The sequence below is a fragment of the Periplaneta americana genome, chromosome 2 (genome assembly GCF_040183065.1).
Source record: "Periplaneta americana isolate PAMFEO1 chromosome 2, P.americana_PAMFEO1_priV1, whole genome shotgun sequence".
Classification (NCBI taxonomy): Eukaryota; Metazoa; Arthropoda; class Insecta; order Blattodea; family Blattidae; genus Periplaneta; species Periplaneta americana.
The window spans coordinates 193049885-193066001 of record NC_091118.1 but is presented as its reverse complement, the minus strand read 5'-3'; the positions used below and the strand labels follow the sequence as shown (position 1 = coordinate 193066001).

General features: G+C 36.3%; 1 protein-coding gene across 7 annotated transcripts in view; it reads left to right on the top strand.

Annotated features, from left to right (window-relative positions):
• Positions 1–16117, top strand: part of Prosap (prosap) — a 427686-nt gene that overhangs the window by 240935 nt on the left and 170634 nt on the right. The window contains exon 3 of one of the 7 annotated variants that reach the window (XM_069819213.1): positions 14468–14516. The exons of the other annotated variants lie outside the window; for them this stretch is intronic. The gene's annotated coding sequence lies outside the window, so the exon portion shown is untranslated. The remainder of the gene's footprint in view (positions 1–14467; positions 14517–16117) is intronic. 7 annotated transcript variants of the gene reach the window in all.

Genomic DNA, 16117 nt, shown 5'->3' with positions numbered 1-16117 from the left:
TGTATGGAATGAAATGATAGTGTGCAAATCTAGTCTTTCAGGTAAAGCTCCCTGTAAAGCAGATTTGAACAATTTTTCCCTCGAAATTGTTCAAATCTGCTTTACAGGGAGCTTTACCTGAAAGACTAGATTTGCATAATATGTACGTCACTATGTACGTTAACAGAAAACCACAATTCAAAGTCACACAGAGATTATGCGCACTCGATGTGAGTCTCTGGCGTTTCGTCAGCCCACGCGAGTTGTGTGGATATAAAGGGAAAAGTTGAGACGGTGTCGGGTGGAGTTCCCGGGTAGCTCAGTTGGCAGAGCGCTGGTACGTTCAACCAGAGGACCCGGGATCGATACCCGGCCCCGGAACAATTTTTCCCTTGAAATTGTTGAAATGATAGTGGGTTATTACTGGTTTGAGCAATTGTGGCAGCTTTTTTAAGTTGAAAAGCCCTCTCATTTGCCACTTATATCGAAGTGAATTGGAATCCTCTGGAAAACTATTCCCCTGTGCATACTGTGGATGTTACTGACGTAGTACTTTTGGATTTCTCCAATACATTTTTGAAGCAACAGCCTGTGTTGCAAACTTGGGCTCACACAGTATAACAACTTCATTGAAACAATGGATCTAGTTGATAGTTGATTAAACGCCAGATAAATTTCTTGAATTTCACCATCAAAATTAGTATGTTGTTGCCCTAACGGCTTATAAAAAACTGAAATCCACAACACGGGACTCGTAGCTTTATTTCCCTTCCGGAAGAAGCCATGCAAGGATTTCATCGCCCTTTAAAATTCATGGTCCCCGACCGGGTTTAAACCACCAACCTCGTATCAAGCGATCAGCATGGCAACCACTAGATCTTCACTGCGAAGCAGTTGATTTGGTAGTCCCTCGAGAAGAGTTTGTAAACGCAAGAGTGCGGAAATGAATGAATGTTTTTTCTTCTAAACCAGCTACGAAAGTAAACACACGATGTGCTCTTTGATTCTTTGTTGACTTTGTTTACGTCTGTTGACATTTCCAGTTTCAGTAAAAGGGGATGTCACTGTTATTGTATTCGTGCATAACTTATTGCTATTGTGTGTCGTCTGCGGAGTTTGAAAACTGTTACCCCACTGTTCATACAGGGACATCATTTTATTTTTACTAACATTTTTAATATTAACCTGGCTATACCTTTCTATTAACGATCGAAACAGGAAACACCGTTTGCTAGCCCTTCCACGACTGGAGTTCGATGATACCGGCGTAAAATACAAATCACTTTACTAGGTATAGGAGGGAAGAAAAGTAGTTCATCATTTATGTAAACTAGGAAATACCGCAATTTTGAGTTTGATCATTTTCATTAGGTTTTTGTTTAATCAAAATACAGTACAGTATTAACACTTAGTGTTTTTACTCACGAATTGAGCTATCCATTCGGACGTATTAATTATGCAGTGTATAATATTGTACTGTTACAGCACATTAGCGTACAATGTAGAGAATGAAATTAAATTGAAAAATAATCATAATATGGATATTTAAACACATTTTTTAAAAATGGTGGCCGTTCATTTCGATACAGGCTTCAGTTCTTATGTGCATATTATCGCACTATAGACTATTGTACCTAATTCCAATTACCAGTTTCGTCCTTCGTACGAGTAACTCATGTTGAAATAATTCTGTACCTACTCTATAAAAGAATACCTTACGTACTGTAAATTCAATCTTCACTTCTGCCCGATCCGAAAAGATAAAATTACTCAGAAATGCTATCTACTGTCCGTTTAAGTGGTTTTGTCGCAGGGTCGTAGAAAGGGGGGGATCACGTGAAAGTTAATTACTTAACGACGAGGCCTTTTTAATTAAGTTATTTTAAACACTTGTATAATATTACATAGAAGTCCAATTCCTAACAGAAATTAATGTTTTCAGAAAAGAGCTAAGATAGCCCAGCTACTAGACTTAACAGAGGGGGGAACAGAAGCAGGTGGGGGAAACCTGGATGCGACGTAGGCAAACGGACGACAGTACCTGTACGAAATTATGATTCAATATTGAAAGCTCTTTCGTCACTGGAAAACGTTAACATATTTCTGGAACGTACTATACTCGCTAATTCAGTACTGCTTACGCGCCCTCGGCTCTGTGTCGTGAACGGTTGGAAGTTTACTAGTAGAAGGGTTGGGAGTGAGGTACATTCAAAAACTCAGGTACAATAAAAATTGAAGTAAAAATAAAATGATGTCCCTGTACAACATCTGCAGTCTGTTGTAACTTCTAATTCTCTATAGCAGAATTAGTTGACCCGTGTTGTTTACATATTGGAAACCGCAATCAATGAAGCAACAGCTTCGGAATTTCCAGATATTTTAGAAATGAGAAGTCAAGGTTAGTGATAAAATAATCTTGCCTTGCTTACTTGAAATGAGGCTTCGTTGAATGAGGTGTCTCAGATTATTTCAACATGAGAGGCGGCAAGTGAGAGACTCTTCAGTACGCATTGATTAGGTTTTACTAGAACATTTGAGGTGTTTACGAGAACTGTGATCCTAGAGCGGGAAGCATTTCGAACTTGACGCCTTCTTCCGTCCCTTAACGTCTGTTCCCGTGTTAAGTGTCAAGTAACTTTGGGGGGTTGGATAGGTTTTATAGCGCAGAATAATTAATTAATTCTGAGTCCCGCTATACGATCAGCATCGTAGTCTAGACCCTCATTATTGAAGATAAATATCGTGTCTTAACATTTATTTTATAGCTCTACTATTTCTTATATTTTAACCCCTTCATTCCGGAATTTACATTTTAAAAAATTGAAAAAAGAAAAAACTGGTCACATAATCATTCTGGGGATTCTTCAAAAATCCCAAATCAAGTTTTCGCAGAAAATGAAAATTTGGGGGCAATTTTGACGCCTGGGGCCCCAAAATTTTAAGTTTTATTTTTAATTCAGGTACAGAAATGTTTCAAAAATAATATTCTCCATTTCTATCACATTTAATTTTTCAAAATATTTAAAAGTATTGAAAACATTCCAAGAAAGAAACAATGTGGAGTATAATGTACGTCAGACCTGAAGGGCTTAAAATCACAGTAATTTCTCAATATACTATAGACTTGGACAAATTATTAGACAAAATTAATTATATGTGCAACAAAGCTGTATTTATCGGCAGAAATAATGAACAAAAATGTATTTTGCACAGAAATAACGAACAGAAAATAGAGTCTGGAAGTTACTAATATTTTGTGAGCATTCCCTTATTCTTTATTAACACGTTGATTTTGTCAGGGATGCTGGAAACCAAAGTTTGACACTTTCTTTGAATATCAGCATCATTTAACCAGATATCAGACATTGCTTAAATGAGTCCATGTTTTGTAGTAAGCCTCTTTTTGTTCACTTTCGTGTACAGTATAGATAACAGATTTTCAATTTCGTTCATGTCCGGTCTTCTTGCAGGCCATGGGAGAACAGACTATTGAATATCTTCTGCAGTATATAATTAAAACACCAGTAGTACCAACACAGCCAGATAAAATATACTTAACCATTGGAAAAATATACCAGAAGATGTAAACAATCACATTTACAATAATAGAGACTCTGTGAATTATACCGATAGTTGATATGACGAATTATATTATGTTCCCAAGAAAAACGTTTTAGTCTAATAATTTGTCCACGTCTGTATACCCCGGTTAGAAGTACTTCGCACTTCGCAGCTATTTCTTTTCGATACGTCATGACAGTCGGACGTATCCAAAGCCATGACGTCCTATGCTGTTGCCAACTTATTTGCTAGTTATTTCATTTTCATTCTTCTGTACTTCTGTTTTATGCCTCTTTTCGGCATTGTGTTATGTGTGTATTTCGCTTCAGAACACTTGTTAATATCGTTTACGGTGTACATTATAATTGACTTTCAATATAATCAACAATAAAATCACGAGTTCATGTGTTTATCACTCTTAAGATAAAGGTGATTATTGAAATCCGTAGGACCGCATTGCTATAAGTAGGCCTATCGTGATTCATATTTGGTGCCATCTATCGATTCAGTTTACACAATACTCAGTTCTGACGAAGTCCTCGTTTAACGCCCCTTCGTCCGCCTGAGAGTTCTATAATCTCCAGAGAAACCTAGCCATTTAAATTCAAATAAACGGTACTACGTCTTGCTGCATTCTATGTTGATCTGAATGGTGATAAATTAATTTGAAATTTATAATGACGAAATGAACCCGATGGCTCAACGGCGAAAATTGCCAATGATTTGCTTCTTATCGGTTGGGGAAGAAACCCGATCCAGACAATTTGTGCTGCTAGTCTCGTAGTCAGAAATGCTGATCACTACTCCATAGTGTTGATCAAGATGTAAACTTCCATCATGTTTAAAGGAAAACAAGATGTCCGTCCGTCTGGAAAACCAGGAATAACGGGAAATGTCAGGGAATTCTGAAAAGAAAATTCTGGAATTTTATTTCTTCTTTCGTCAAAATAGTAGTGGTAGTAGTAGTGATAGTAACAATAATAATAATAATAATGATAATAATAATAATAATAATAATATTCTTCAATTCAAGGGATAGGCATACGCCTGTTACGGCTTCATAGTGTGTCCGTCCAACGCTTCCTAGGTCTTCCCCGATGTCTTTTCCCTCTAGGTCTATAATTCATCATTCTTCTTGGGGTCGACCTGGTTGGCGAGTTGGTATAGCGCTAGCCTTCTATGCCCAAGGTTGCGGGTTCGATCCCGGGCCAGGTCGATGGCATTTAAGTGTGCTTAAATGAGACAGGCTCATGTCAGTAGATTTACTGGCATGTAAAAGAACTCCTGCGGGACAAAATTCCGGCACATCCGGCGACGCTGATATAACCTCTGCAGTTGCGAGCGTCGTTAAATAAACCATAATTTTTTTTCTTCTTGGGATTCTTTCTGGTGTCATTCTATTGACATGTTCTGCCCACTGATCTCTATAATTCTTACTTTTTTCTTCTCTTATTTTATCATTTCTAATTTTATCCGATATAGTACACCCCATGATTGACCTTAGAAACTTCATTTCAGCGGCCTGTAATTTTTTGCTGTCAGCTGCAGTCATCGTCCAGGTTTCTGATCCAAATAGCAAATATGGTACTGCCATTACGTACTTTATAAAATTTAATTTGTGTTTCTTTTCTTCCTTTATTTTTCAAATTTCTGTTTATTCATATTTGCAGTCACTTTCATGTTTATACGTGAGCTGAGTACCTAGGTATTTAAAACTTGTTACTTGTTCTAGAGGAGTGTCATTTAAAGCAATTTTTGTCCTTACGCTGTATTTCCCTTGAAAAGCCATTGTTTTGGTTTTATTTTTGGAAATTTTAAAATTATATTTCTCACACACTTTCTGTAGTTCATACACTCCTCTCAGCAGTTCACTTTCAGTTCTACTTACAACGATTTGGTCATCAGCGAACAGCATCGTCTTGAATGTAAAATTAGGTGCTATATGAATTCCTCCATTAATTCTAAAATTCCACTCTCTCACTAAATCATCCATATAAATTAAAAACAACGTAGGGGACAAACTACAACCTTGTAATAATAATAGTAATAATAATAATAATAATAATAATAATGATAATGCCCCTCCTCCGAAAACTACAACCATTCGACTATGGACACCTCTCTTTCTATTATTTCACTGAACCGAAGATCGACTGCAGGTTTCCTTCTGCCGTTATTGTTCCGCCATTGCTCGTTATCTCTGAACCTTACTGACTTCGAACAGTGCCAGTGCCAGTTGTTTATTAGAGTCGTTAATTATTCCTGTAATATATCCAGCATCGTCACTATAGAGTCGTTCTCTTACGCCTGTTATGAACCCACTGCTCGCAGGTGTAGTGAGCCAAGTTATGACTACAATAAACGCGACTACATAAAAATGAAAATAAACGTGCGCTGTTGTAGCGCTTATGCGTACAAACTCGGCACTCCAGACTTCGATTAGCACTGAGGCGAGTGGGGATTTATCTCCATTGTGGCTGGGAGTGTCCCCTGGTTTTGTGACCTCGTGTGCTGTCTCGAGGGAAGCTCGTGTCTCGTGGTGACCACATGACCAAAGAGACACGCGATGCAGGAACGAGTTGACGAGTTAATGTCTCGAAACATGTCGATATATTGTACATTTTATATGGTACTTATTAATTCCAAAACAACTTATACATTTGTTTGATCAATATTGTATTTAATCATAAATTTGAAGACAGCATAACGCTAATAATCATATATGTATCAATGTATGTATATATGTACTTAATGGTATAAAAGCTAATAATCATGTTTTATGCTCGACCAAGCCGAAATGTAGTAATTATACACCTGGTAGCAGCACTTTAATGGACCTCATTAAAGTACACCTATTCATTAAAGTTCAGGTGTTCCACCAATCAGAAAATACCATTGTAGCAATATGAAAGCGCAAGTATCGATTATTCTTGGATATGCAATCGAAAGACAACTAACGAAACGTCACGGAGGCTGGAAATCCAATACTGTCGCAGAAGGTTATGTTGAAGAATCGATCCAAAATAAAATTGAAATCTCAAATACAATATTAAACTCAGTCGAAAAAACAACACACAAATTAACATCAATTCACCGTCATCTTCCAGCCTTTCACAAAGCACATTCCCGCAAATTCATTTCACCAATTGCACAATAAATCACCTATATTTGAAATAAAGTCAGTTCTGTTACTACAATAATTAGCGTTAATTGTAAATAATATTCAAATAAATTCAATTGGTCATCTCGTTTTTCAATGTCTAATTCAATTTCAAGGTTATATCAAGATTAATGTTTATTTTACTCTCTAGATTATATCAAGGTCAATGTCTACATATGTTTCTCGGAAAAAATCAATACTTTCGCGTCTGCGCACATCTCACAATTTACGAGGTATTGCACAAGGTCAGTTCCGCTCCTCAGTCAGATAACAATAACATGAATACTTATGAATAATTTCAAGTTATAAATATGGTCGCGCATAAACTTGCCTATAATGGTAATTGAAACGCTCGCATGAAAATTATGAAACTCGCTTGCGCTCGTTTCATAAACATGCTCGCGTCTTAATTACTACCATTATAGGCTCGTTGCATAATGTACTATTGTATCATTGCACAATTCACTTCTTGATATTATCCATATTGTATATTCCTGCGTATTACTTGTTGTTCCATGCATTTAGCATGTTCCTTGGTATGTAACTATCGATCTGAAGATGGCATCTTAGTGTCGAAAACGTTAATCATTTAATAAAATGTGCTATAGTAATTAACACTATATTGTACTTTGATAAGCAAATAGACGGCTCTAAGATAATATACAAACTTATAATTATTCCTGCTTATCGGCCAACTGTTACTATCATTATGAAAAATTATGAAAAAAATGTAATAGTATTTTAGTATTTAGTATTTCTTTATTTATTTAACCTGGTTGAGATAAGGCCGTCAGGCCTTCTCTGCCCGTCTACCAGGAGATTCCAATATGAGGAATAAAATTACAATTAGTGTTAAATTTACAATTACAAATAAAATTACAATTAAGCCTAGTATTAAATTTACAATTACAATAAAAATCAAAGTACGAAAAGATTACCTGACTAATTAAAGCTGGACAATTTATCATAGGAAAACAAAGAATATTTTATATTTACTGAATTACAAATTAAACCTAGAATAACAAAATTGTATAGTGATGAAATTACTGGATATTGAAATTTACAAGAAATCAATTACTGACCAAGTGCCTAGTAAGTTTGCGTTTGAATTCAATTTTATTTCGACAGTCCCTGATGCTAGCAGGTAGCGAATTCCAGAGTCTTGGCAGGGCTATTGTGAAAGAGGATGAGTATGAGGAGGTACGATGGGATGGTATTGTTAGTATTGTTTCATGACGAGAGCGTGTGTTCAGATTATGGTGGGAAGAAAGGTAAGTGAAGCGAGACGACAGGTACGAAGGAATAGAAGAGTTCAAGATTTCGAAGAGAAAGAGAAGTGAATGTAAATTTCTTTTCTTATCTCTTATCTAGTTTAAGCCAACCTATTGCTTCCAGGGATGGGGTAATATGATCATATTTACGAACATTACTTACAAAACGTACACACAAATTATGAGCACGTTGAAGTTTCGTTTTGTTGTCGCTGGAGAGGTCAGTCAGTAAAATGTCAGCATAGTCAAAATAGGGAAATACCAGTGTCTGCACAAGGCACTTACTTAATCGAAGTAAATAGTCTAAGTAAAATTTTGAAGACTGCGATGTTGACGAAAGTGAAAGATGTGGATAAGATTAATGCATGTTGTTATGATGAGGTTGAGGAGGGCAATGAGGAGAAGAAATTACTGGAGAAGAATGTTGATAATGATGATGAAGAAGAGAAATTGGCGAAAGAGGTGAATGGTTGCGTTAGTGGGAGTAGCTGTTACGACGGTTATGTAACGTATCTATCAGTGATGAGGTTAATACGTTGCTGGAACTTCGCGTTAGACAGTGAATAAACATGACGTCCCGGACGGGATTTGAACTCATGACAGTAGCTATGACGACCCGTCACAGCTGCGCTTTAATTATTCCATTAACAACAACCTGGTAATAATGGTAATACTCGTATAGAATACATACAATGGAGCAGCTAAGCACTCACGCAACAGTCCATACGCGATTCGGAAGTGTTTTTAGCTAGTAATAACCGTTAATGTCGAAGCTTAAAATTCATAGGAAATGCTGCATTCATTGGTGATAATTACGGTATTCCAGATGCTGTAAATGTCGGAGCTGACCCTAAAAAATAAAAGTAAAAATTGCCGTGATTCTGAAGCTGCATTATTTATTTCTGGTGGTCGAGTAGTCAAATAGTTTAATTCGCTTCCGAGGGCAATGTATTGTTTGAACGTATTTTAAGTTTATTGACTATCGTTTCAGAGAAACGCCCAATAATAATGGTAATAGTAATAATAATAATAATAATAATAATAATAATAATAATAATAATACAATAGAGGTTGGTTAATTAGTTTTTGAATAACTTGGATAAATGTTTATTCCTCGAAATGTATATTTAAAGCAAAGTTAAAAATTCACATTCAGTTCATATTTTCTGAGCTTACATTTAGGTCATTCGAAATCAGAACTTCATTATGCAGGATAATTAACGAAGAAAGGTAAAGAATTTAAGATACTATATCTTATGCAATTTTGAGTGAAAAAGTTCATATGAACATAGCTCCATTTTCGAACGATGACGGAGCTAGATGCATTTTTTTTTTTTTTGGTAAAATGTCTCGTACCACTGTGAATCAGACGTTGCCATATGCTGCTGACGTGAGACATGAGTCAAGGTCACCGATCGCAATGAATGACGTAAAATTGGAATCGACATCTTAAGCGATGTGGAGTAAGAGAAGTTCATCTTACAAATCGGGTGGTGAGGCATTACGAATGTCCAGTCGCATGCCCTTGTCTGATGTAATGACACAGAACCCGCACATAATACAAATACATTATCACTTATCAGTTCACAGCAGTTCAGTCGGCAACCTACAGTACAGTAGTTATACAGGTACAGTTATCGAAAGTGTTAAGTTGTGTTTTTCAAGATGCCTCAGAACTTCATTATACATACAGGGTGATTCACGAGAGTTACCGCCACTTACGAAGCATATTCTCGCAGATATTTTGAGCAAAAGAGTCATATAAACATGAGTCCTATTCTCAATACTTTGAGAGTTACATTAATTTGAAGTTGTTAAAAGTACCTTTTCTTTCTTTAGTTTTAAAGGTAAAATAATATTAAAATTACAGAATGAAGTATTCAGAAGTATAATTTATTTAATAGGCTAGTATTCTGAAACTAAAAATGTGTTGTTAATTCCATATGAATTATCAGGCAGTGCATCTCACTTGACGTTGTGTGTCAGAGGAAAGACAATTGTATGTATTTGAAGTCTCATTAGTGTAATATGTAGCTAGTCAGCGATGTATGCAATGGAGGGCGAAAGGAACTGGCCACTCTACCCCATTATCTCCTGGTTTAGTTGCCTCATAAATGGTGCCATGTTGGTGTGATTTGTGAGGTTCAAATTTGTCTTCTGACAGCTGACTGAACAACTACTACTTCATTTTTAGTTTTTTCTCTTCTTCAGCTTCTGGCAGTTTGACGCCAAATATCCATTTCTGTTGCCAATAATTTGGCTTTATTTGTTTCCTTCAATAACCAATTTTCTGGTCCATGTAGGGTAGGTAATAGTTTTAACATTTATGTTATAAATTATTTGTTATTAATTTAAATGAAAATAATATCCAGTCTGGAAGTCTAGGTAAAATCCGAAATAGTTTCGTGGAAACTCGGTTTTTAATGATTCCAAGAATTCAAGTTCTGTTCTTAAACTTTATAACGATGGACAGGTAATGCAGCAGAATAAGGTCGTTGCTACTGGTAACATTTCGCACCATATCCAGTGATTTTCCACTTGTAAAAGCAACGGGCGGGATGTCCAAGAAGTGTGTATGTTCCTGTTCCTCCCACTCACCTGTCAGTAATTTAGAAGAGAGGAAATTTGTGGAAATGTTCATTAGCGTGGGAACATAAGTTAGTGTGTTACTGGCTCTCCTACGTTTATATTCAATGTCGAAGCGTGGAACATACGTACACAAGTTTAACGTTAGCAAAGAAATTGGTTAGACCTATTAATGGAGAAATATTCTCTCCGACACCTGGGATTGAACCCGAGATCCCCAGTTATACGCACTGGATGGTCTAACCACTGAGCTACGCCGAAGCTCAATCCACAGCACCGGATCGAATCTTTCTCCTTTGGTATTTTCCCTTAGTGGCTTTATTCCGTTTGGACATTTAATGTAATAACTATGTAAGCAAATGTATTTAATTAGAATTAGAGTCTGGCTGGGCGGAAGAGAAGGCCTACTGGCCTTAGCTCTGCCAGATTAAATAAATAAATAATAATTATTATTATATTGACACATTATTAAGTCAATTGTCACTACACAAGGAGCGCACTCATTTGAGTGACTTTGGTGGCCAGCAGAGTGCTGCATTGGGGTTAAATCGCTCGCTTGAACTCGGTCGAGTGTCGCACCCTCGAGTGAGATACGATCGGTCGTGATACGCTCGTAATAAATAGAAGCATAGTACAAGGTCATCTCACCGACATGTCTTATCTTGTATGGAAGGCGACAGATAAGATACACATATGTTTTGCTCACACGGTAAAAATAAGGCTTTATTTTCTGCGTTTATGACAAACGTTTAATGGAACAGTCAATGGAACGTACCTACCAAAACAGGAACATGAAGTTATAAATAAAATAGTATGAAAAACTTCGATATACAGTTGTTATTGCTAATTAATAATTATCCAATATTTGATTTACCACATATATAATATGATAGGTCCATACATAGTGGTCCGCCTATATACTGTGACAATGTAGAAACGTTTTACAAAATATTATTGATATAGCAGTAGATTAATAACAATATTAGTACAGAGATAACGTCACAGAAAATATAATAAAACGAATAATCATGCTGCACAACTGTTACAGACGCAAAGATTGATACACTAATTATTAGAGATTATTATTATTATTATTATTATTATTATTATTATTATTATTATTATTATTATTATTATTATAAAACTTGATCCAGTTCTTGCATTATCGTGATTGTGTTCTCCGTTTATAATAATTACATTTACATCCAATAACATCTATGAGATGTGGCAAAAACAAAATCACTCCTGTGTGGGGGGGGGGGGGGGGGAACAATTACCTACAACATTTATATTACATTTTAAAGTAAGTTTTGTAGTTGTGCTATGGAGAGGTTAGTTAAACACTGCAAAGTTTTGAAATGATAAACATCTATGTTGTTACTACAGAGTTCATCACTGTAACAAGAACGAATGTCTACCGCTCGGCTTATACCGTTCGAGGATTTATCGCTCGTGACAATTTTACCCATCATGCATGTGCGCTACCTATCGGATTATGCTATGAACTACTTGGCGCTCGAGCGAAAAAGTCCGATGCAGACCTCTGGTGGCCAGGGTTCCCGGGTTCGATTTCAGGCGCCGGAGCGAATTTTTCTGCATTAATAATTAACGAATGGTAACCATAACAGATTATTCTCTAGGACCAAAAATTAATCTTTACGTAGTTAGCAAAGAAAGTTGAAGTGTTTTCTTCTAATGGTTGCCTACAGTAATTTTTGTGAGGATATGGATAAAATATGAGAGCTGAAGAACATTGCACATTCAGTACTCATGCACGGGTATGTGAGTGTATAATTATATTATTAATAGAAATATTCTAAAAAAATAATTTGCTGGTTAATTCGAACTTTGGATGTTCCGATTTTTTTTTAAATTCCCCTTAGAGTTTGAATTAGCAATCTGTCCGGTTCATTAATTGACAGACTGCAATTTGGCATGGTTTTCATTAAAACACAGCCAGCGTTTCTCGTTGCAGACCTTCCCCTGTCAGTCATCCAACAAACCATTTATCTTGACAGACCATACTCAATGTCCTCAAAGTACTGTACACGCTAAACGCATCTTAACCACACTTGATTCAAGGATTCTCTGCAGTTACTCATCTCTTTTATTCCGTCACGATTCCCATTCTTTTCTGATTGTTGTTGCCAGATGTTTGAAGTTGACACATTTTCTAGCAATTTATTAGCCTGCATTCCTCTACCTCTATGAAAGCTCATGTTTACGATGTATTCGTTTATTTTTTTCCGCATTGGATTTCTAGTCCAGCCTTTTCACTGACTTGCAAGACAATGAGATTAATATGAGGAGGATCCTTCCTGCAAGTCAGCTGCGTCATTGGATTTTCTTGTCTGTTTTTTTTTTTCCTGATTACCTTATCACCGTTGTCTGTAGTAGCTGAATACTGAGGTGTGCATAAACGGATTTCTTATTCTCTTAATTGCTTGTATGTGGGTGGGTATTTACTGCCTTTCGATCCGGTGCTGTGGATTGAATTCGGCGTAGCTCAGTGGTCAGAGCGCTTGGTACGTAGAACCAAGGACCCGGGCTCGATCCCCGGCGCCGGAGCGAATTTTTCTCCTAAAATATTGTGTCAATATTACAGATGAATTCTGTAGGACAAATTAATATATCTATAATATTTGGAAATTTTGTTTAGTGCCATTATGCTGAGTTAAATGGAATTAATAAATAATTGCTTAATCATTATTATGCTTATGCTACACACAAATAGTAGTATGCTTAGCAATGCAATTTATGTAAGTCGCTGTAACTAGTAATTTATACTGGATAAATATACACTTAGGCCTAATAAAGAAATGATTATTGCAGTTCATTGTATAATTATATATAATATATAATATGTAGAATAACAAACTAAAGTCTATATCAGGGCTGGGCATCGGGAGCGGATCCAGACTCTAAACGGGGACGCTTAATATTCATTCGTTACTGAATCAACGCTGCGCGGTGTTCGGCGGGGAAGAAAGGGGATGAAGAGAAATCATATGGCTCCTCGTGAGAGAGTAGAATCCGCTCTTGCTGCTCAGCTCTGGTCTATACACTGAAAAGAAAATGCAGGCAAAATACAAGAAAGCTAGCCATAAACATGGCGGCACGGCATGAGTTTGCCAATATCTTCTGTTACAGGATCACTGTTGTACCACAGTCTAGTGTATATTACAGTCACGAAGCTTTAGTTGTTGAGAGTACTAGGAACAATAGATTGTGCCGGTACTATTTCGCATTGTCTGTGATAAGGCGATAGTAGTGATCCTAGTGGTTAGCAACTATCTATGAATGCGTATTCCCCAGGTATTGAGCTTCGTGACTGGTTTGACTTTTGCCATGCGCAACATCTAGCGGAGACTTCTTGAACCTCATGTTACGCTAAAAATGTTAGATATTCCCTTATGCCTTGAACTAAGATGTATTCACATCAAAATGTCTTTTGTCGCACGAAAAAATGTGTACGGAATGAAATATGTAACAGACTGGTAATTTCTATTCAAAGCTCCCTTTAAACTACAAAATAATATAATGGGAACATTCACTGTATATTTTATTCTTTCAATATATTTTGTGACGTTTAATTAAAGGGAAAGTTGCATGGTTTGATCAAAATAAGATCTCTTTATTTCAGAAAATAATTTACCTGTATTTCATTATTGTCTCTGTGAGGCATCTGAAAATAGATGTGACGTCACAGCTTTAAGTGTGTAGGCAGTCATAGTCGTCTAGTTGGCCGTGGCTCAAATTATGCTTGCTTCCTGATTGCATTGCCGGCTGCATGGAAATTGTTAATTTTTCTCATATCCAACTCAGAGCGGTGGTTGATGGTGTATTAAGGAAGGGGCAGTCCGATAATGTACCGCATGTAAATTTATACATGGTAACTATTTCATTATAGACAATGACTGCTTCATGTCAGTCAAATTACGAGGCGCCAAGGACTCTAGGTAAGTACAGTAGCTATGATAGACCTTCTCTTGTTTTGATATGGTGTGAGGTTTATTTACTGTATACCTATTTCCCTCCAATAGTAAACAGTGTTCGTACTGAAAGCCACAGGGATATTGCTCTTGGTTACGTCCAAGTAAAGCCTGAAAATGGCGAGTTCATTGTGAAGTGCAAAATATATGCTGAACACACATGGCGAGAGTGATAGTACACAAATTTTCAGCAAGAATGGATATCAAAGTAAAATTCTGTTTGGCTAACATAGAACAAGGTGAATGAATGCAAGGAGAAGAAGAGTGTGCAAGGACGATGGGAAATGCAAGTAGAATAAGGGGAATACAAGGAAGATATGGGAACAAGTCGAAGACAAGGAAAAAAAGAAGACAACGAAAACAAGGAGAGGACATGGAAAACAGGAGGAAGATAAAGAGGACAAGGGAGGACTAGGAGATCAAGAGTGTAAGACGAGGAGGACAAGGGGGAGAGGAGGAGAACAAAGGGAAAAAGGGGAAGAGAAGAGGAAAAAGAAAAAAGGGGAGAAAGGAAAAGGGGAAGACGAGGAGAAAAAGAAAAAGGGGAGACAAGAGGAAAAGAAGAAGGGAATAATAATAATAATAATAATAATAATAATAATAATAATAATGTTTTATTTTCGCTGGCAGAGTTAAGGCCATAAGGCTTTCTCTTCCACTCAACCAGCCTTAATCAATACAATACATAAATTTAAATTACAAATATTAACACTATACTTAAAAGGTTCTCCAGCAATATTCTTCACTACACATTTATTTAAATTTAGATAAATCTATAAGGTAAAGTAGTAACTTAATTTATGAGCTAATTTAATTCAATGAATTATAATTAATTTAATATTTGAGATAGCTAGTAAAATGATGAAAATTAATTCAATATAAGCTTACTAGGACTATGTTACAGGGAGAATATATATATATATATATATATATATATATATATATATTTCTATTTCTATAATGAGAATATTAATGTAATTGCCATTAGAGGTTTTGTAAATCTATTTAGAGAAATTAATGATAATAATAATAAGAATGGACAGATGTTAGTTTCATTATAAGTAACAAATATTAATCAGCAATTAATCTGTTAAGTAAGAATTTATGTAATTTTGACCTAAATGAAGTTATTGTCCAACAACCCCTTATATCACTCGGAAGCGAGTTCCAATATCTAGCAACTGAAACTGTATAGATGAAGAATATAAAGATGTCTTGTGGTAGGGTATAATGAGTAAATTGTTATGATGAGATCTTGTACTTAGCTGATGATATGCGGATGATGAAGGGAAAAAGAAAAAGCGGCAGATAAGGGGGGAAAAAGAAAAGGAGAGGATAAGAGGGAAAAAGAAAAAAGGAAAGACAAGGGGAGAAAAGAAAAGGGAAAAAGGGGAGAAAAGAAAAGGGAAAGATGAGGGGGGAAAGATACAGGGGTATAAGGAAAAGGGACAGACAAAGGGGGGAAAAGAAAAATAAGACAAGGGGGGAAAAAGAAAAAGGGAAAGACTAGAGGAGAAAGGAAATGGGAAAGACAAGGGGAGGAAGGTAAACGGGAAGACCAGGGGAAA